This window comes from Hyla sarda, chromosome 2 (genome assembly GCF_029499605.1).
Source record: "Hyla sarda isolate aHylSar1 chromosome 2, aHylSar1.hap1, whole genome shotgun sequence".
NCBI lineage: Eukaryota > Metazoa > Chordata > Amphibia > Anura > Hylidae > Hyla > Hyla sarda.
Window position 1 is genome coordinate 364,656,640 of NC_079190.1, and position 22,110 is coordinate 364,678,749.

The following is a 22,110-nucleotide window of genomic DNA, read 5'->3' on the forward strand; positions in this document are numbered from 1 at the left end:
TGAGCGAACTTACAGTAAATTCGATTAGTCACAAACTTCTCGGCTCGGCAGTTGATGACTTTTCCTGCATAAATTAGTTCAGCTTTCAGATAATCCCTTGGGCTGGAAAAGGTGGATACAGTCCTAGGAGACTCTTTCCTAGGTCTGTATCCACCTTTTCCAGCCCATCGGAGCACCGAAAAGCTGAACTAATTTATGCAGGAAAAGTCGTTCGTGACGAATCGAATTTACTGTAAGTTCGCTCATCTCTAATAGCTGGCTATGGGAACATTACTGTATTATCTATTAAGAGAACAGTAAATTGAAAGACACTGTGCCCTAATAGAGGCCTCCTCCTCCCCTTACAGCCTTCCTATCCATCTCCAAAATTGGTGCCTTACCAATTCTTTGCATCATTTTATGCAAATGACAGTACGCAGAAACGCTTCCATTGCCTACAATCTCAAAAAATTTTAACCAAAATTTTTAAAATTCACCAATTTTGTCAAATCAACATACATAACGTCTCAACGAGTTATATGCTGTTGAAGTGAAGAAAAAAATTTTCAGTCTCATGATTTTGGTTAAAAATCATGGACAGTAAAAAAAAAACATGATTTGGGTAAAAAAAAGGTACAAATAGAAATACAAAAAAAATCATCACAATAGCTGGCAAGTACAGCACACTATTGGTACAAATTTACACATAGCAAAACTACACATTTTACATACAGATTTAAAAACAACAAGATTCCTTCTTACTAGGCTTTTGTGATAAAAGAAAAAGTGCCACCTCCTGTCAAAAACAAATAGCACAATGTTAAACTGAGTTAAGATAGCTGGTAGAGATGAGCAAACTTACAGTAAATTCGATTCGTCACTAACTTCTCGGCTCGGCAGTTGATGACTTTTCCTGCATAAATTAGTTCAGCTTACAGGTGCTCCAGTGGGCTGGAAAAGGTGGATACAGTGCTAGGAGACTCTTTCCTAGGACTGTATCCACCTTTTCCAGCTCTCCGGAGCACCGGAAAGCTGAACTAATTCATGCAGGAAAACTCAGCAACCGCCGAACAGAGAAGTGCGTGACGAATCGAATTTACTGTAAGTTCGCTCATCTCTAATAGCTGGCTATGGGAACATTACTGTATTATCTATTAAGAGCACAGCGAAATGAAAGACACTCTGCCCTAATAGAGGCCTCCTCCTCCCCTTACAGCCTTCCTATTCATCTCCAAAATTGGTGCCTTACCAATTCTTTGCATCATTTTATGCAAATGACAGTACGCAGAAATGTTTCCATAGCCTACAATCTCAAAACATTTTTACCAAAATTTTTACAATTCACCAATTTTGTCAAATCAACATACATAATGTCTCAAGGAGTTATATGCTGTTGAAGTGAAGAAAAAAATTTTTCAGTCTCATAATTTTGGTTAAAAATCATGGACAGTAAAAACAAACAAACAATGATTTGGGTTAAAAAAAAAAAGGTACAAATAGGAATACAAAAAAATTATCACAATAGCTGGCAAGTACAGCACACTATTGCTACAAATTTATGCATAGCAAAACTACACATTTTATATACAGATTTAAAAACAACAAGATTCCTTCTTACTGGGCTTTTGTGATAAAAAAAAGTGCCACCTCCTGTCAAAAACAAATAGCACAATGTTAAACTGAGTTAAGATAGCTGGTAGAGATGAGCGAACTTACAGTAAATTTGATTCGTCACGAACTTCTCGGCTTTGCAGTTTATGACTTTTCCTGCATAAATTAGTTCAGCTTTCAGATAATCCCGTGGGCTGGAAAAGGTGGATACAGTCCTAGGAGACTCTTTCCTAGGACTGTATCCACCTCTTCCAGCCCACCGGAGCACCAGAAAGCTGAACTAATTTTTGCAGGAAAAGTCAGCAACCGCTGAGCCGAGAAGTTTGTGAAGAATCGAATTTACTGTAAGTTCGCTCATCTCTAATAGCTGGCTATGGGAACATTACTGTATTATCTATTAAGAGGAAAGCGAAATGCAAGACACTGTGCCCTAATAGAGGCCTCCTCCTCCCCTTGCAGCCTTCCTATCCATCTCCAAAATTGGTGCCTTACCAATTCTTTGCATCATTTTATGCAAATGACAGTACGCAGAAATGCTTCCATAGCCTACAATCTCAAAACATTTTTACCAAAATTTTTACAATTCACCAATTTTGTCAAATCAACATACATAATGTCTCAAGGAGTTATATGCTGTTGAAGTGAAGAAAAAAAATTTCAGTCTCATAATTTTGGTTAAAAATCATGGACAGTAAAAACAAACAAGCTATGATTTGGGTTAAAAAAAGGTACAAATAGGAATACAAAAAAATTATCACAAAAGCTGGCAAGTACAGTACACTATTGGTACAAATTTACGCATAGCAAAACTACACATTTTATATACAGATTTAAAAACAACAAGATTTCTTCTTACTAGGCTTTTGTAATAAAAAAAAGTGCCACCTCCTGTCAAAAACAAATAACACAATGTTAAACTGAGTTAAGATAGCTGGTAGAGATGAGCGAACTTACAGTAAATTCGATTAGTCACAAACTTCTCGGCTCGGCAGTTGATGACTTTTCCTGCAAAAATTAGTTCAGCTTTCAGATGCTCCCGTGGGCTGGAAAAGGTGGATACAGTCCTAGGAGACTCTTTCCTAGGACTGTATCCACCTTTTCCAGCCCACCGGAGCACCGGAAAGCTGAACTAATTCATGCAGGAAAAGTCAGCAACCGCCGAACAGAGAAGTTCGTGACGAATCGAATTTACTGTAAGTTCGCTCATCTCTAATAGCTGGCTATGGGAACATTACTGTATTATCTATTAAGAGCACAGCGAAATGAAAGACACTGTGCCCTAATAGAGGCCTCCTCCTCCCCTTACAGCCTTCCTATCCATCTCCAAAATTGGTGCCTTACCAATTCTTTGCATCATTTTATGCAAATGAGTATGCAGAAACGCTTCCATAGCCTACAATCTCAAAAAAAAATTACCAAAATTTTTAAAATTCACCAATTTTGTCAAATCAACACACTTAACGTCTTAAGAAGTTATATGCTGTTGAAGTGAAGAAAAAATGTTTCAGTGTCATGATTTTGGTTAAAAATTATGGACAGTAAAAAAAAAAAACTATGATTTGGGTTAAAAAAAAGGTACAAATAGGAATACAAAAAAATCATCACAATAGCTGGCAAGTACAGTACACTATTGGTACAAATTTACACATAGCAAAACTACACATTTTATATACAGATTTAAAAACAACAAGATTCCTTCTTACTAGGCTTTTGTAATAATAAAAAGTGCCCCCTCCTGTCAAAAACAAATAGGACAATGTTAAACTGAGTTAAGATAGCTGGCTATGGGAACATTACTGTATTATCTATTAAGAGCACAGCGAAATGTAAGACACTGTGCCCTAATAGTGGCCTCCTCCTCCCCTTACAGCCTTCCTATCCATCTCCAAAATTGGTGCCTTACCAATTCTTTGCATCATTTTATGCAAATGACAGTACACAGAAACGCTTCCATAGCCTACAATCTCAAAATGTTTTATCCCAAATTTTTAAAATTCACCTATTTTGTCAAATCAACATACATAACGTCTTAAGGAGTTATATGCTGTTGAAGTTAAGAAAAAAAATCTCAGGTTGGGAGGATGGGTGGGCGGGACTTAATCACGGCGCCCGCACTCAGCTGTATTCGGGAACTGTAGTTAATGTATGTCTATGAGCCGATCGGAGTGAACCGCAGCCTGCGTTTTCGGCCGTATGCGGTTTCCCGACCGCAAGCAAAAACGTGGTCGAAAACCACAGGTGTTTAACAAATTTCTGCTAAATCAACCCAAACAAAAGAAAGGGGATGTGCTCAAATACCTATGCTAGGTAATTAAGGTCCTGTGGTATACACACTAACTATAAAACCGAAAAGAAAATAACCCACTTAAAGATGGACCATTTGTAAAAAAGAATACATTTTATTTATGGAAAGTTCCAATAATACATAAAACAAACACAGCGTGGACAAACATACGTGGGAACTAGGGAGCAGGGGGAGACCAGAAATAAAGAAATAATCCGGGTGCACTGGCCTATGGCATGTAAAAACAGGTAAATCACAAGATAAATATATAGATGTGTAAACATGAGATATGTACAAAGGCAGAAAGCGCCTCAATGAAAAGGGTAAATATTTATACAGGTCTCATATCAAGAGTACCAACATATAAAAATTGAACTGAAATGCCATAGGAAGTGATAAACATGCTAACCGGACTAAAGAAGGAACCACATGCAATGATGGTACGCAACAGTAAACCCCCCCCCAACACTCCCCAGCTACCCACCAAACCTCCGACGCGTTTCACCCAACGGGGCTTTATCCTGGATAAAGCCCCGTTGGGTGAAACGCGTCGGTAGCTGGGGAGTGTTGGGGGGGGGGGGTTTACTGTTGCATACCATCATTGCATGTGGTTCCTTCTTTAGTCCGGTTAGCATGTTTATCACTTCCTATGGCATTTCAATTCAATTTTTATATGTTGGTACTCTTGATATGAGACCTGTATAAATATTTACCCTTTTCATTGAGGCGCTTTCTGCCTTTGTACATATCTCATGTTTACACATCTATCTATTTATCTTGTGATTTACCTGTTTTTACATGCCATAGGCCAGTGCACCCGGATTATTTCTTTATTTCTGGTCTCCCCTTTCTCCCTAGTTCCCACGTATGTTTGTCCACGCTGTGTTTGTTTTATGTATTATTGGAACTTTCCATAAATAAAATTTATTCTTTTTTACAAATGGTCCATCTTTAAGTGGGTTATTTTCTTTTCGGTTTTTTAAATTTCTGCTAAAGTTGGACGTGAAAATGAAAAATGTGATTTTTTTTCACCAAAATGCTGGAGTTACCCCAATTTTTTTTATTTTCACAAGGGGTAATAGGAGAAAAAGCCTCCCAAAATTTTTAACCCCATTTCTTCTGAGTATGGAAGTACCCCATATGTGGATTTAAAGTACTCTGCGGGCGAACTACAATGCGCAGAAGAGAAGGAGTTCCATTGGGCTTTTGGAGAGAGAATCTGTTTGGAATGGAAGTTGGGGGCCAGATTAATGGACCCCCGCCCCACATGTGACCCCGTTTTGGAAACTACACCCCTCACAGAATGTAATAAGGGGTGCAGTGAGCATTCACACCCACTGGTGTTTGACAGATCTTTGGAACAGTGGGCAGTGCAAATGAAAAATTTAATTTTTCATTTTCATGGACCACTGTTCAAAAAAAATCTGTCAGACACCAGTGGGGTGTAAATGCTCACTGCATCCCTTGTTACATTCTGTTAAGGGTGTAGTTTCCAAAATGGGGTCACATGTGGGGGGGGGGTAATTTTTCTCGCACCATGGGGGTTTTGTAAACGCACATGGCCTTTAATTCCAGACACATTCTCTCTCCAAAAGCCCAATGGCGGTATTGCCATACTCATAAGAAATGGGGTTACAAATTATGGGGGGCTTTTTTCCTATTACCCCTTGTGAAAATGAAAAATTTGGGATAACACCAGCATTTTAGTGAACAAAATACAAATTTTTTATTTTCACGTCCAAATTTAATGAAAATTCTTCAAACACCTGTGGGGTGTTAAGACTCACTATAGCTCTTTTTACATTCGGTGAGGGGTGTAGTTTCCAAAATGGGGTCACATGTGGGTGTTTCTTTTTTGCGTTTATGTCAGAACCGCTGTAACGATAAGCCACTCCTGTACAAATTATCTCACATGTACATGGCGCTCTCACTTCTGAGCCTCGTTGTGTGCCCGCAGAGCATTTTACGTTCACATATGGGGTATTTCAGTATTCAGAAGAAATTGCATTACACATTTTGGGGGTCTTTTTTTTCGTTTTACTTCTTGTGAAAATGAAAAGTATGGGGAAACACCAGCATGTTAGTGTAAAAAAGAAAAAACACGCTGGAGTAGACCCCAACTTTACCTTTTCATAATGGGTAAAAGGAGAAAATGCCCCCCAAAATTTGTAAGGCAATTTCTCCCGAGTATGGAAATACTCCATATGTGGCCCTAAACTGTTGCCTTGCAATACGACAGGGCTCCGAAGTGAGAGAGCACAATGTGCATTTGATGCCTAAATTAGGGATTTGCACAGGGATTACACTCAGATACCAAAATTACCCTATCGCAGTGTTCCCAAACTGGGTGCCTCCAGCTGTTGCAACACTGGGAGTTGTTGTTTTGCAACATCTGGAGGCTCTGTTTTAGAAACCGTGCTGTACCAGACGTTTCTCATTTTTATTGGGGGAGGGGGGTAAATGTGTAGGGGAATGTGTATATGTAGTGTTTTCACTACATATACACATTCCACACTATTTTGTGTAGTGTAGTGTTTTTAGGGTACATTCACATGGGCGGGGGTTTACAGCAAGTTTCCCGCTGGGAGTTTGAGCTGCAGAGGAAAATTTGCTACATCTAAAACTTCATTCACTGTAAACCCCCGCTCGTGTGAATGTACCCTGTACATTCACATGGGGGGAAGAGGCTAACCCCCAGCTGTTGCAAAAATACAACTCACAGCATACCCTTTGGCTGTCCGTGCATGCTGGGGGTTGTAGTTATGCAGACACACTGGTTGCAAAACACTAAGAGTTTGTTACTTAACTCAAAGTTTTGCAACCAGTGTGCCTCCAGCTGTTGCAAAAGTACAACTCCCAGCTTGTACGGACAGCTATAGGGCATGCTGGGAGTTGTAGTTTGCAACAGCTGGAGGCACACTGGTTGCGAAACACTGAGTTAGGTAACAAACTCTGTGTTTTGCAACCAGTGTGCCTTCAGCTTTTGCATAAACAACAACTCTCAACATGCAGTGACAGCTGAAGGGCATGCTGGGACTTGTAGTTATGCAACAGCTGGAGGCATACTACTACAACTTCCAGCATGCCCTTTAGCTGTCTGTACATGCTGGGGGTTGTAGTTATGCAACAGTTGGAGGCACACTGGTTGTAAAACACTGAGAGTTTGTTACTTAACTCAGTGTTCCCCAACCTGTGCGCCTCCAGCTGTTGCAAAACTGCAATTCCCAGCATGCATGGTCTGTCAGTGCATGCTAGGAGTTATAGTTTTGCAACAGCTGGAGGCACACGGGTTGGGAAACACTAAATTAGGAAACAGACAATGTTTCCCAACCCGTGTGCCTCCACTTGTTGCAAAACTACAGCTCCCAGCATGCCCAGACAGCCGAAGGGCATGTTGGGAGTTGTAGTTATGCAACAACTGGAGGAGAACAGTTTGGAGACCACTGTGTGGTGGTGTCCAAACTGTAGCCCTCCAGATGTTGCAAAACTACAACTCCAAGCATGCTCAGACTGCCCAGACATACTGGGAGTTGTAGTTTGGCAACATCTGAAGGGCCAGATGTTTGTTAAGAATGAAAGAAGACATTTGATTGGTTGCTATGGGCAACTGGGCAACTTTTCCTCTGGACAGGTTTTGATAAATCTCCCCCATTATCTTTCCGTATATGTCAGGGTAACATTGTGCTGTTGACATTCAGAGAAGTGGGGGCCTTAGTCTTGAAAGAGTTCATGTAGCAGTTATTAATAATATAGAAAACAAATCTAGGGCAGATTGATGAGGAAAATCAAGGAAAATGTAGCAAATGCTTTCCCAATGGTCGCCATATAGAAGCAAAGTGTGGCCCCATAGAACTTTATTAGGTTTTTACATTGTACAATCCGGCCAAATAAAGACAAATCCACATGCAAAGGTGACATGAGGATCAGGAAGTCAGAATAAATGTATGTTTCCATCTCCTAGACAAGACTGTTTCCCAAGCAGTGTACCTCCAGCTTTTGCAAAACTACAACTCCCAGCATGCTAAATTGTAGTTTTGCAACAGCCGAGGGCACACTGGTTGGAAAACACTGTCCTAGACTGTAGAATATTTAGTACTAAGTGTAATGGGAGCACTCACTTCTCTACCAACACTGTCCAAACCTGTGTGCCATCTGTGATCAACTTCCATTAAAGAAACAGGACAAAAAGATAAGCGGCATCATCTCTATACAATTGGGGGGGATACTCGGGACTGGCACTGTACTTGGTAAGACTCTGCTGATTGGTTGATTTGACCTCTATATTAAAATGATGGGTCACACAGAGCATATCCGTGGTGTATTTCACACTGCGGAAGCAACAATGGCAGTCAATAGAGCAAGCCCCCTGCTGCAGCTGGATAGCTTTGTGTCCGCTTGTAGTGGTGGATTTCCCACTGTAGACAAACGGCCATATTTTTTTTACAGCTATAAATACCATTGAAAATTCAATGTATGAACATAGCTTTAAAGTGGTCTTCCAAAAACAGCACCACACCTTTCCTCAGGTTGCAACCTGGCTCCATTGACTTCTACTGAGCTGCTATGTTTCTGGATGAAAGCCATGTTTTCCTAACCCTGGATAAGCCATTTAAACTGTAGCAGAAATTTACTCCAGAAGTTTGGTGCATTTTTAGCGCATGATGCCGCAGCCTAGGTCAGACCACCTTTTTATTAAACCACTCCCCCTTTTTTGAATGCACCTGAAAAGTGTATAAAACTCATAATATGTACAGGATCTGCTACATATACTGAGGTCAATGGGTAGCAAAATCAGCCACTGAAAATATGTAGCAGATCCTGTACGTGTGAACCTACCCTAAATATGGCACCAGTCAATTTGGCCCCCTTGCAATAGTAAATCTGGCCTATTGTGGCTGTAACCTGGAGTCCTGAGGTAAAAGTGATAGACAATTCTAGCTCTTCCATGATGTCCTCCTACCTGTGCTGCCCATCAGATGGATGTAGCAGGGTCCTTGAAGGCCACTTACACTTCTCTCTTCTTTGCTGGAAGTTTTCTTTCTCTTTTAGGTCATTCAGGCCCAGATATTTAGCAGGAATGTAATAACCTTTTCTTTCTCTGTACCTTAGTTGTACTGGGCGGCTCCTGGACACGGTTTCCACTGTTCTGGTCTCCGTTCAGCTCTCTTCCATCTTCTCCTTTCTCCACTAAATTCTTTTTTCTTTGTTTACTTCATTTTATGACAATGGAAAAAGACGATAAAGTCACTAGAAAACTACAGCAATGGGCAATGGGCTCTGACATGTGTCTCTGCTAAACTCTAGTGAGCAAATGAGAGATTTTTCTGTTCATCTGGCTACGTATCATGTCTGTTATGATGATGTCACCAGCTGCCCTACTGTGATGTCAGCAGCCAATGTTCTAATGGTCTCTTTGTTTCATCAGCCAATCAGGTGTTACCTTACTGAGAGGTGTTTTGACATGGTTTTGTTCTACATTACACTACACTTTATACATATCTATATTTCCATATATATTAAGTAGATAGCAATATATATATATATATATATATATATATATATATATATATATATATATGTGTGTGTGTGTGTGCTTAGTATTCCACTCTGCCAATTTTAAGACCAGTATTTCCCTACCAGTGTAAGGCTAAGTTTATACTTGTTTTTTTGTCCTGCGTTTTTTGGGTTGATAAAAACGCCTGAAAAAGCACCAGTGCAATGTCCTGCATTTGTTTTTTTTTGTTTTTTTTGTTTTTCATTTGTGTGGAAATTGCATTCTTGGCACCTTTTGTTTTTTTTTTTTTTTTTTTTGGTATCCAAAATTAGTTTGGTACCAAAAAATAAAATAAAAAAAGATGCAGTAGTGATGGCAAAATTTTTTTTTAACGAAATCTAAATTTTGTATAACTAAATTTGAATTAATGTTTAATAAAGTGTGTGTTTCACTTTTTTTCTCTATTTTTTACATTTTTTAGGTAGTACTACTACTCCTAGCATGGAACAGAGTGTTCCATGATGGGAGCAGTAATACCTGTAGTAATAGACATATCGCCCCAGGTCTCAGTCCTGACACCCGATGCAATCGTCCATTATATAGCAGAGATGCAGCTCTACACAGCACTAACATCTCTGCTCTGTACTCCGGCCAGTGATGGGAATAGAACATCACTCATTCATATTTCCCACCCAGAGTTGTGATTGGCCGGATGGTTGCAGTCAATCACAGCTCTGAGGGAAATATCAATGATTGAGTGGCCGGAGTACAGAGCAGACATGCGAGTGCTGTATACAGCCGCCCCATCTCTGCAATAGACAAGACGATCACATCAGGTGCCAGTAGTGACATCTACTGTGATGTGTCCTTAACTGCAAGTATTACTACTCCCAACATGGAGCAGACTCTGCTCCATGCTGGGAGCTGTAGTACCTGCATTAATAGACAGATCGCAGCGAGTGTAACTTCTGACACTCACTGCGATCTGTCTATTAATGCAGGTACTACATCTCACAGCAGTGAGCAGAGTGTGCTCCATGTTGGGAGTAGTAGTACCTGCAGGTAAGGAAAGATCACAGCGGGTATCACTCCTCCTGACACCCGCTGTGATCCTCCTGTATAATGTATAGATGCAGCGGCCGTATATATACGCATATTCCGATTTCCCACAGAGAGCTTTGATTGGCTGGAACCATCTGGCCAATCACAGCTCTCTGCGGGAAATATGAATAGGTGTATATATACGGCAGTGTAGGGGACCATAGAAGAGTGGCCGCTGCATCTAGTAATTATACAGGAGGATCACAACAGGCAATCTGTCAATTAGTACAGGTACTAACTGGAACAGTGTTTTCTATGCTGGGAGTAGTAGTACTACCTAAAAAATGTAAAAAAGAAAAAAGAAAAAAAAAAGTGAAAAACACATAGGGGGAGATTTATCAAAACCTGTCCAGAGGGAAATCTGCTGAGTTGCCCAATCAGATTACTACTTTCATTTTTCAGAAGCCTTGTTAAAAATGAAAGAAGCGATCTGATTGGTTGCTATGGGCAACTCAGCAACTTTTCCTCTCAAAACCTGTCCAGAGGAAAATGTTATTATAAAAAAGATACATTTCGTTAGATACAATTTTTTCCTTTACTATTGTATCTTTTTTAATTTTTTTTTAATGGTACCCATGAAATTTTATTAAAAAAGGTATCTCCATCACTTTTTTGGATCGCTAAAGTCCAAAAAAGAATGAAAACCGCATGAAAAAACGCCAAAGTTAAAACCCGCATATCGTTTTTCTTGGAAATTTTATTCACTCCCATAGACTTCAATGGGAGAAAAACGCCATGATTTTGACAAAAAAAAAATGCCAGTGGCTCAACATGCTGCAATTACCAACGATCTGAAAAACGCCAAAAAAGAGTGGAAAAACGCCAAAAGTATTAAAAAAAAACGCCAAAGTAAAAAATGCCAAGTGGAATAAGAATTTTGCGATTTCTCATTGATTTACAGCTAACATCTGGCCACAGCATTTTTTGGCCTAAAAAACGCCATGCGGCAGAATTGGTGTTTTTCTTGGTGTTTTTGCCCAAAAAGTGGAATTCCAACCCATCTCCAGCTTTTGCAAAACTACAGCTCCCAACATGCCCAGACAGCCTTCTGTTGTTTGGGCACCCTGAAAGTTGTAGTTTACAACAGCTGAAGACACACTGGTTGGGAAACACTGTCCTAGACTGTAGATATTTGGTGTAATGGGAGCGCTCACATCCGTGCCAACACTGCCCAAACCTGTACGCAATCTGTAATCACCTTACATTATCAGACCAGGGCACAGAGAGAAGTGGCATCTTCTTCATACATTTGGGGGGCACTCAGGACAGGCGCTCGACTGGTTGTTAAGCTGTTTCTAGGATGGCAGTTAAAATGGCTGCTGCAGCATAACAGTTGTCATAGCAACTGCTCCTAGCTGGACTGTACTACTACAGGAACATATAAACTGCCCCAAAAACACAGTAAAAATGATAAAGATGGTAGCTATATGATTGAAACAAAGATGGGAAAGTGCTTTGTCTTCTTGCTCTCATTTCTTTTAATATCATCCATTTTGCAGCTGTTGACCTGCTAGTTTATTTTACCCACCAGTCAATGGTTCAGTCCAGGCTTTTATTTTTGCTTGGTAAGACTTTGCTGATTGGTTAATTTTACCTCTATACTGAAATGTAATTAACCTCTTAAGAATAGGGTCACACAGACAGGGTCGCCATCAGGGGGGTACAGTAAGGGGCCCGGACCCTCAGGGGAGCCCACTTGGCCCCAACAGTCTTTCTTGCGAGGAGGGCAGCACACTGTCACTTTAAAATGGCAGGGGCTGCAGTTGGTATGAGACATGCCTGTGCGCGACTCTCAGTTACCAGCAGGGCCTGCTAGTAGCAGCTGGCCAGTGACGTCAGCTCACGTGTCCCTCCTCTTCCTGCCCAGTTCTGCATTAGAGGAGCGGAGCAACAAGCTACACTGCACACAGGTACTTACTTGTATGGGGGCTGTTTGTGTGTGTGTATGTATGTATATATATATATATATATATATATATATATATATATGGGCAGTGTGTGTATATAGAAGCTGTGTATGATGGCCATGTGTGTATAAAGTATAAAGGGGCAGTGTATGTGTGTATAGTGGATGTATAAGTGTGTATGATGGCTATGTGTGTATAAAGGGGCAGTGTGTGTATACAGAAGCTGTGTATGTGTGTATGATGGCCATGTGTGTATAAAGGGGCAGAGTGTGTATATAGAAGCTGGGTATGATGGCCATGTGTGTATAAAGTATAAAGGGACAGTGTGTGTATATATAAGCTGTGTATGTGTGTATGATGGCCATGTGTGTATAAAGTATAAAGGGGCAGTGTATGTGTATATAGAAGCTGTGTATGTGTGTATGATGGCTATGTGTGTATAAAGGGGCAGTGTGTGGATATAGAAGCTGTGTATGTGTGTATGATGGCCATGTGTGTATAAAGTATAAAGGGGCAGTGTGTGTATATAGAAGCTGTGTATGTGTGTATGATGGCTATGTGTGTATAAAGGGGCAATGTGTGTATATAGAAGCTGTGTATGATGGCCATGTGTGTATAAAGAGGCAGTGTGTGTGTAGAGGCAGTGTATATATGTATGATGTGTGTGTGTGTGTATATACAGTGGCAGAGTATGTGTATATAGTGGCTGTATATATGTGTATGATGGCAGTGTGTGTCTATATAGTGGCAGTGTATATGCATATAGAAGCTATGTATGTGTATGATGGCCATGTGTGTATAAAGGGGCAGTGTGTGTATATAGAGGCAGTGTATATATGTATGATGGGTGTGTGTGTATATACAGTGGCAGTGTATGTGTATATAGGGGCTGTATATATGTGTATGATGGCAGTGTGTGTCTATATAGTGGCATTGTATATGCATATAGAAGCTGTGTATGTGTGTATGATGGCCATGTGTGTATAAAGGGGCAGTGTGTGTATATAGAGGCAGTGTATATATTTATGATGGATGTGTGTGTATATACAGTGGCAGTGTATGTGTATATAGTGCTTGTATATGTGTGTATGATGGCAGTGTATATGCATATAGAAGCGGTGTATGTGTATGATGGCCATGTGTGTATAAAGGGGCAGTGTATGTGTATATAGAGGCAGTGTATATATTTATGATGGATGTGTGTGTATATACAGTGGCAGTGTATGTGTATATAGTGGCTGTATATGTGTGTATGATGGCAGTGAGTGTCTATATAGTGGCAGTGTATATGCATATAGAAGCTGTGTATGTGTGTATGATGGCCATGTGTGTATAAAGGGGCAGTGAGTGTATATAGAGGCAGTGTATATATTTATGATGGCAGTGTGTGTCTATATAGTGGCAGTGTATATGCATATAGAAGCTGTGTATGTGTGTGATGGCCATGTGTGTATAAAGGGGCAGTGTGTGTATATAGAGGCAGTGTATATATTTATGATGGATGTGTGTGTATATACAGTAGCAGTGTATGTGTGTATATAGAGGCAGTGTATATATTTATGATTGATGTGACTGTATATACAGTGGCAGTGTATATAGTGGCTGTATATGTGTGTATGATGGCAGTGTGTGTCTATATAGTGGCAGTGTATACGCATATAGAAGCTGTGTATATGTATAATGGCCATGTGTGTATAAAGGGGCAGTGAGTGTATATAGAGGCAGTGTATATATTTATGATGAATGTGTGTATATACAGTAGCAGTGTATGTGTATATAGAGGCAGTGTATATATTTATGATGGATGTGTGTAGAGCTGGGCGGTATGACCAAATATGTGTATTACGGTATTTTTGTAACGTATGGCGGTTCCACGATATATAATGGTATTTCTTTCACCCCCACCCCACCACAAATCATGTGACCCCAGCAAGCGCTCTTTTGCTCCCCCCCCCCCCAAGTCATGTTACCTGCCAGTGCTGTTCTGCTCCCCCCCAATTAATTAATCAGCCCAGCGGGGTACTACTCACATATGTCACCCGCAAGCACTGCCCTCCTCCTCTTTGTTGGGGGCCGCCGGCGATGGAACTCTATACTGCACGCCAGTGGTCTCTAATAGCCAACGGCTGTCTGGGCATGCTGGGAGTTGTAGTTTTGCAACAGCTGGAGGTCCGCAGGTTTGAGACAACTGCTATACGCTGTATCCCTATGCCCAGGCTGCAAAAGATAAGCCAGCTTCTTACATGACAGTGGGCTCAGCTTATCACTGGCCAGGGCGGGACATCGCTCCAGCCGGTGATAGGCTGACGGCTGTCTGACGTTCCATTCCCCAGCGTAAAGCAGACGTAGGTAAGTTAAAGTTTATTTTCTTTATCTTTTGCAGCCCGGGCATAGGGATACAGCATACAGCAGTGGTCTCAAACCTGCGGTGCTCCAGCTGTTGCAAAACTACAACTCCCAGCATGCCTGGACAGCCGTTGGCTGTCCGGGCATGCTGGGAGTTGTAGTTTTGCCACATCTGGAGGTCCGCAGGTTGGAGACCACTGGCGTACAGTGAGTTCCAGCGCCGGCAGCCCCCAACGAAGAGGAGGAGGGCAGTTCTTGCGGGATTCATATGAGTAGTACCCCGCTGGGCTGATAATGGGGGGGGGGAGCAGAACAGCACTGGCGGGTAACATGATTTGGTTGGGGGGAACAGAACAGCGCTCGCAGGTCACATGATTTGGTGGGGGGGAGCAGAACAGCGCTGGCGGGACACATGATTTGGTGGGGGGAGTAGAACAGTGCTGGCGGGTCACGTATGATTAGTTCCCCGATGTGGGGACAGCACTGCGCTGGGCTGATTATTCATTCCCAAGGGGGAGGGGGAGGGGCCATACCGGTATTGCGGTATGGGGGAAAATTCATATCGTGCAGCCCAAAAATTTTGGTATTCTGTATGAACCGGTATACCGCCCAGCCCTAGATGTATGTGTATATACAGTGGCAGTGTATGTGTATACAGAGGCAGTGTATATATTTATGATGGCTGTATGTGTATATACAGTGGCAGTGTATGTGTATATAGTGGCTGTATATGTGTGTATGATGGCAGTGAGTGTCTATATAGTGGCAATGTATATGCATATAGAAGCTGTGTATGATGGTCATGTGTGTATAAAGGGGCAGTGTATGTGTATATAGAGGCAGTGTATATAGTTATGATGGATGTGTGTGTATATACAGTGGCAGTGTATGTGTATACAGAGGCAGTGTATATATTTATGATGGCTGTATGTGTATATACAGTGGCAGTGTATTTGTATATAGTGGTTGTATATGTGTGTATGATGGCAGTGTGTGTCTATATAGTGGCAGTGTATATGCATATAGAAGCTGTGTATGATGGTCATGTGTGTATAAAGGGGCAGTGTATGTGTATATAGAGGCAGTGTATATATTTATGATGGCTGTATGTGTATATACAGTGGCAGTGTATGTGTATATAGTGGTTGTATATGTGTGTATGATCGCAGTGTGTGTCTATATAGTGGCAGTGTATATGCATATAGAAGCTGTGTGTGTGTGTGTGTGTGTGTGTGATGGCCATGTGTGTATAAAGGGGCAGTGTGTGTATATAGAGGCAGTGTATATATTTATGATGGATGTGTGTGTATATACAGTGGCAGTGTGTGTCTATATAGTGGCAGTGTATATAGAAGCTGTGTATGATGGCCATGTGTGTATAATAGTAAATTTCAGTAGTTAATTAGTTTTCCCTTAGTCTGACAGCAGCAAAATGATGGTTGTGTATCTCCGCCCCTGTGAGCTGCAGGACCCAGGAATTTTTAATGAAAAAAACTAATTAGAGAAACGCCCCCTGGGGCATAAAACACCCTACAATGGGCCCCCTTTGAGTTTAATATATAGTACAGAAAAACAACAGATTATAATCAGGGAGGGAGCTTTGTGCTGCTGTCAGACTAAGGGAAAACAAATGAACTACTTAAATTCACTATTCCCTATCGTCTGACCAGCAGCACAATGATGGGGATTTACATAGTACCCGAAAGAAGGGTGGGATCAAATATTAACAGAATTAATAATAGACCTTGTAAAGGAAAAATCAACAGAAGATGAACAGTCCATCTTGTAATGTTTAAAGAAGGTAGAGTGCTCCAAGAGGCACTCTGACAAATATGTTCCAAGGGAACTGAGCCTCGCTCAGCCCTAGGAGGTAGCTAAGGCCCTGGTAGAGTGAGCTGTGAACTTTGGAGGTTCCAAATCAGCAACACAATAAGCATCCTTGATGCATTCACATATCCAACGGGCCAACGTGGGCTTAGAGGCTTTTTTCCCCTTATTTGGACCCTGAAAAACCACAAATAGGTTTTCTTCCTTCCTGAAAGTGGCAGTTCTTTCTATATACACCTGAAGAGCCCTGACCTAGTCCAAATTTTTAAGATGGTCATCTTCCCCAGCGGAAGAATCAGGAATATATTTTGGTAAGGAAATCAACTGATTTATGTTAGAAAAAGAAGAAACTTTAGGAGAAAAATCAGGTAAGTACCTTAAAAGGACTCTGTCCAGTAGAAATGTAGTGTAGGGCTCAGCTGAGGAGAAAGCTTGAAGTTCTCCAAGTCTCTTGGCAGTGGTAATTGCAAGAAGGAAGCTGACTTTCATGGAGAGGAACTTGATGTTCACATCCTGTAAAGGCTTGAAAGGAGAAAAACGTATATGTTTAAGGACTAGACCCAAGTCCCAGGTAGCAACAGGCCTAACAATTCTTGGGCGCAGTCTAGAGGCTGCCTTAATAAAGCTTTCAACCTCTGAAATGTGAAAGAGCTTTTTCCCCAAAAAAGCTGACATAGCAGTTATTTGAACCTTCAGGGTGTTGGGTTGACAGGCCCCTGTCGAATCCATCTTGAAGAAATTCAAGCATTTGCGGTATTGAAGGAGAAGAAGAGTCGAGCTGCCAAGCAGTGCACCAACCGGAAAAAACTCTTTAGTCTGGCATATGTTTTATTGGTCGCCACACTCCTTGAGTGGGACAGCGTGTCCAATATATGGTCCGAAAAACCCTTGGCTTTTAATATGGACCTATCAACCTCCAAGCCGTCAGATTGAGAGATGTTGAGTTGCGGCAGAGTTGGTTGCCCTGGGCTACCAGATTGTGCCTCAGAGGGAGTCTCCAGAATGTTCCCTGACTCAGCATCATGAGGAGGGAGAACCAGGATCTTTTTGGCCAGAATGGAATTATTTCTATTACTGAGGCCTGAAATGTACGCCAGTCTGAAGTTCCATGGGATCGACATCGCATCCACTGCCCAAGGGTGATCCTCCATGTAAAGGGAGCAGAAGCGAGGAAGCTTCCTGTTGTATTTGGTCGCCATCAAGTCGATGTCCGGAAGACCCCAGAGTTGGCAAATCTGCTGAAACATTAGTGGACATAGGGACCATTCCCCCGGAACTGTGCTCAGACGGCTCAGGCGATCCGCCAAAGTATTCTGGACTCCTCTGATATGGACTGCGGATAACCTTGTTACCCTTGTTTCCGCCCAATTGAAGATTTTCCCCACTTCCTGGAGAAGTGTGCGGGATTTGGTACCTCCCTACTTGTTGATGTAGAACACCAAGGCCATATTGACCGATTGAATCCGAACCGCAGCTCCGGAAAGGTGATGTTCGAATTTCCTGAGGGCATAGAATATGGCTCTCAGCTTCTTTGTGTTGGAGGCTAGGTCCATCTCCTCTGGGCTCCATGTTCCTGAGACCGTGACATCCATCATGTGGGCTCCCCACCCTGTGCCCGAGGCATCTGTGGTAACAATTGTCCAAACTGGATCTTCTAGAGACAGACAGTCTTTCAGGTCGGCCCACCAAAGGAGGGACTGTCTGGTAGTGGTTGAAAGAATATGTAGGGAGTCCAAACCTGAAATTGTCCAGTTCCAGATGCGTAGAACTTCTGACTGTAAGGGTCTAATGTGCCACAGAGCCCAGGGAACTGCTTCCGCTGCTGATGACAATAGACCTAGAAAACTCATTAGGGTTCTGAGGGAGACCCTGCGAGGTGTTCTTAGGAAGCAATATCCTCTGAGAATACGATCCTTCCTGGGTCCAGAGAGGTACAGTTTCAGCTCTACAGAATCTAGGATGAAACCGAGAAATTGTTTGGACGTGGTCGGGATCAAATCTGATTTGTCCCAGTTGACTAACCAACCCAAGCTCTGGAGCAACTCTAAGGTAATCTGAACATGGTCCAGTAGAGTCAATTCTGACTTGGCTATTAGAAGCCAGTCGTCTAGGTATGGGATAACTCTTATCCCTGACAACCTTAGAACCGTCATCATGGAGGACCCCACCTTGGTGAACACAAATGGAGCAGAGGTGATCCCGAATGGGAGGACTTTGAATTGAAGATGGAACAGAACCCCTCGGATTCTGACAGCAATCCTTAGGAATTTCCGTGATTCCTGATGTATTGGAAAATGGAAATAAGCATCTTTCAGGTCCAAAGATGCCATGTATTCCCCTCTGGATAGAAGAGGTCTGACTGACCTTATAGTCTCCATTTTGAACTTTCTTTTTTGAAAGTGACGGTTCAAGTACCTTAACCCCTTAAGGACGCAGGACGTAAATGTACGTCCTGGTGCGGTGGTACTTAACGCACCAGGACGTACATTTAGGTACAATCTCCATTTTACGGTCTAAAGGATCTCTCAGATTAGATCCATCCTCAGCAGGAAGAACTGTCCTCTTGGGCATTTTGGCAATAGCCATGTCCACCTTAGGGGGGGTTAACCCAGATCTTACACTGGGACTGGTCAAGGGGAAACATCATTTTATATCTTTTTGAGATTACCGGAGCTCTGTCCGGTTTCTCCCACTCTGCAGACATAAGTGCAGACAGAACATCGTCCACCTGAAAGGACCTAAAACTCTGGAGGTAGAAGGGGCATCCTCCTTAGGTTTATGGTGAGAATCCGCCTGTACAAACAATTTTTGTGTTTTCTCTGGCAGAAAGAAAAATGTTGAGGTATCCTCCATTATATCCTCATAGAGGAAGTCTTTCTATCTTCGCCGTCATCCACTTCCATGGGAGCAGGAGAGGGGTGACTGTACCGGGAGCGTTTTCTGGGAATAGAAAGGGATTATTTCAGGTCCTTTATGGAACCTGCTACAAAGTCCTTGACCCAGACATAGACGTCCCTGATATCTGGTTCACCAGCTGGAGGAAGTGCGGGAAGAGGTCGACAAGAACCACAAGTGGTGTATTCAATATCATCCGGTGATGGTATGTTGGATTTTTTACAGGATACATTATGTATTTTATCCAAAGATTTACGGGGATGAGACACGCTAGACTCTCTTGAAGACATCAATAAAAGAGAGATTATAAAAAAAAAAAAAATTATTTCATTAGTAGGAAATAAATAACCACAAAAGAACCTGTACAAGGAAAAAGAAGGGGTAACACACTGAGATATATAAGAAGATAGTTACAGAAGCAACTGACAGCACAAAGCAATAAGCAGTAGTGTCAGAGCAAGCTGCAGATTCCAAAGAGACTGAACTGAGGCATTAGACCCCCCCATGTCGGCGATCGGCGCAAATCGCAAGTGAATTCACACTTGCGATTTGCGCCGATTCCGGGTCATTACGGGTCTATGGTGACCCGGTGACCCAGAATAGAAGGGGGATCGCGGGTGTCCTAGACACCCACGATCCCCCTGTAGCGATAGGAGTGAGGTGGCAGAGGTGCCACCCCTCCTATCTCTGCTATTGGTGGTCTAGACGCGACCACCAATAGCAGATCGGGGGCGGAGGGGCTTACTTTCGGTTTCCCCGTTCTGCCCACCCACAATAGGCGGGGCAGGATGGGGAAACCGACAGGGACCGGCGCCGAAGATCCACTTACCCATCGGCGACGGCAGCGGGCGACGATCGGCGGAAGAAGAGGACTGCGATGCAGCTTCCTGGATCCGACGGAAGCCGTTGAGTTACTTAGCAACATCTGGAGGGCTACAGTCTGAGACCACTATAGTGGTCTCTAAACTGTAACCCTCCAGATGTTGCAAAACTACAACTCCCAGCATGCCCAGAGAGCTGTTTAGGCTTGCTGGGAGTTGCAGTTTTGCAACAGCTGGAGGTCTACAGTTTGAGACCACTGCAAAGTAATCTCTATACTGTGCACCTCCAGATCTTGCAAAACTACAACTCCCAGCATGCCCACACAGCAGTTTGCTGTCTGGGAATGCTGGGAGTTGTAGTTTTGCAACATCTGGAGGTCCACACTTTGGAGACCACTGTGCAGTGGTCTCTAAACTATAGCTCTCCAGATGTTGCAAAACTGCAACTCCCAGCATGCCTAAACAGAAAACAGCTGTCTCTGCATGCTGGGAGTTGTTGTTGCGATCCCTCCAGCTGTTGCATAACTACATCTCCCAGCATGCCTTTCGTCGATCAGTGCATGCTGGGAGTTGAAGTTTTGCAACAGCTGGAGGCACACTGGTTGGAAAATACTGAGTTAGGTAACATAACCTAACTGAAGGTTTTCCAACCAGTGTGCCTTCAGCTGTTGCAAAAGTACAACTCCCAGCATGCACGGTCTGTCAGTACATGCTGGGAGTTGTAGTTTCGAAACAGCTTGAGGTTTGCCCCCCCATGTGAACGTATAGGGTACATTCACACTGGCGGGTTTACAGTAAGTTTTCTGCTTCAAGTATGAGCTGCGGCAAATTTTTCTCAGCAGCGCAAACTCCTAGCGGTAAATTCACTGTAAACCTCCGCCTGTGTGAACATACCCTAAAAACACTACACTACACTACACTTACACATAATAATGGGTAAAACACTACATTTACACCCCCTTACACTGTCCCCCTAATAAAAATAAAAAACGTATTGTATGGCAGCGTTTCCAAAACAGAGCCTCCAGCTGTTGCAAAACAACCACTCACAGCATTTCCGGATAGCCACTGACTGTCCAGGCATGCTGGGAGTTTAGCAACAGCTGGAGGCACCCTGTTTGGGAATCACTGACTTAGAATACGGGAGGTAAAAGGAAAAAAAGACCCCCAAAATTTGTAACGCAATTTCTCCTGAGTACGGAAATACCCCATATGTGGGCGTAAAATGCTCTGCGGACGCACAACAAGGCTCAGGAGTGAGAGCGCAACATGTACATTTGAGGCCTAAATTGGTGATTTGCACAGGGGTGGCTGATTTTACAGCGGTTCTGACATAAACGCAAAAAAATAAATACCCACATGTGACCCCATTTTGGAAACGACACCCCTCACGGAACGTAACAAGGGGTATAGTGAGCCTGAACACCCCACAGGTGTTTGACAAATTTTCATTAAAGTTGGATGGGAAAATGAAAAAAAAAATTTTTTTCACTAAAATGCTGGTGTTACCCTAAATTTTTCATTTTCACAAGGGAAAATAAAAAAAAGCCCCCAAAATTTGTAACCCAATTTCTTCTGAGTAAGAGCATACCCCATATGTGGATGTAAAGTGCTCTATGGGTGCACTACAATGCTCAGAAGAGAAGGAGCGCCATTGGGATTTTGAAGAGAAAATTTGTCCGGAATTGAAGGCCACTTGTGTTTACAAAGCCCCCATGGTACCAGAACAATGGACCCCCCCCATATGTGACCCCATTTTGGAAACTACATCCCTCATGTAATGTAATAAGGGGTACAGTGAGCATTTACGCCCCACAGGTGTCTGACAGATTTTTGGAACAGTGA

The 22,110-nt window shown here is 42.5% G+C and overlaps 1 protein-coding gene across 1 annotated transcript in view; it reads right to left on the reverse strand.

Annotated features, from left to right (window-relative positions):
* The window catches only part of LOC130356605 (uncharacterized), a 1,200,575-nt gene that overhangs the window by 992,920 nt on the left and 185,545 nt on the right, over window positions 1-22,110 (reverse strand). The window contains exon 2 of the mRNA XM_056558369.1: window positions 8,835-9,084. The gene's annotated coding sequence lies outside the window, so the exon portion shown is untranslated. The remainder of the gene's footprint in view (window positions 1-8,834; window positions 9,085-22,110) is intronic.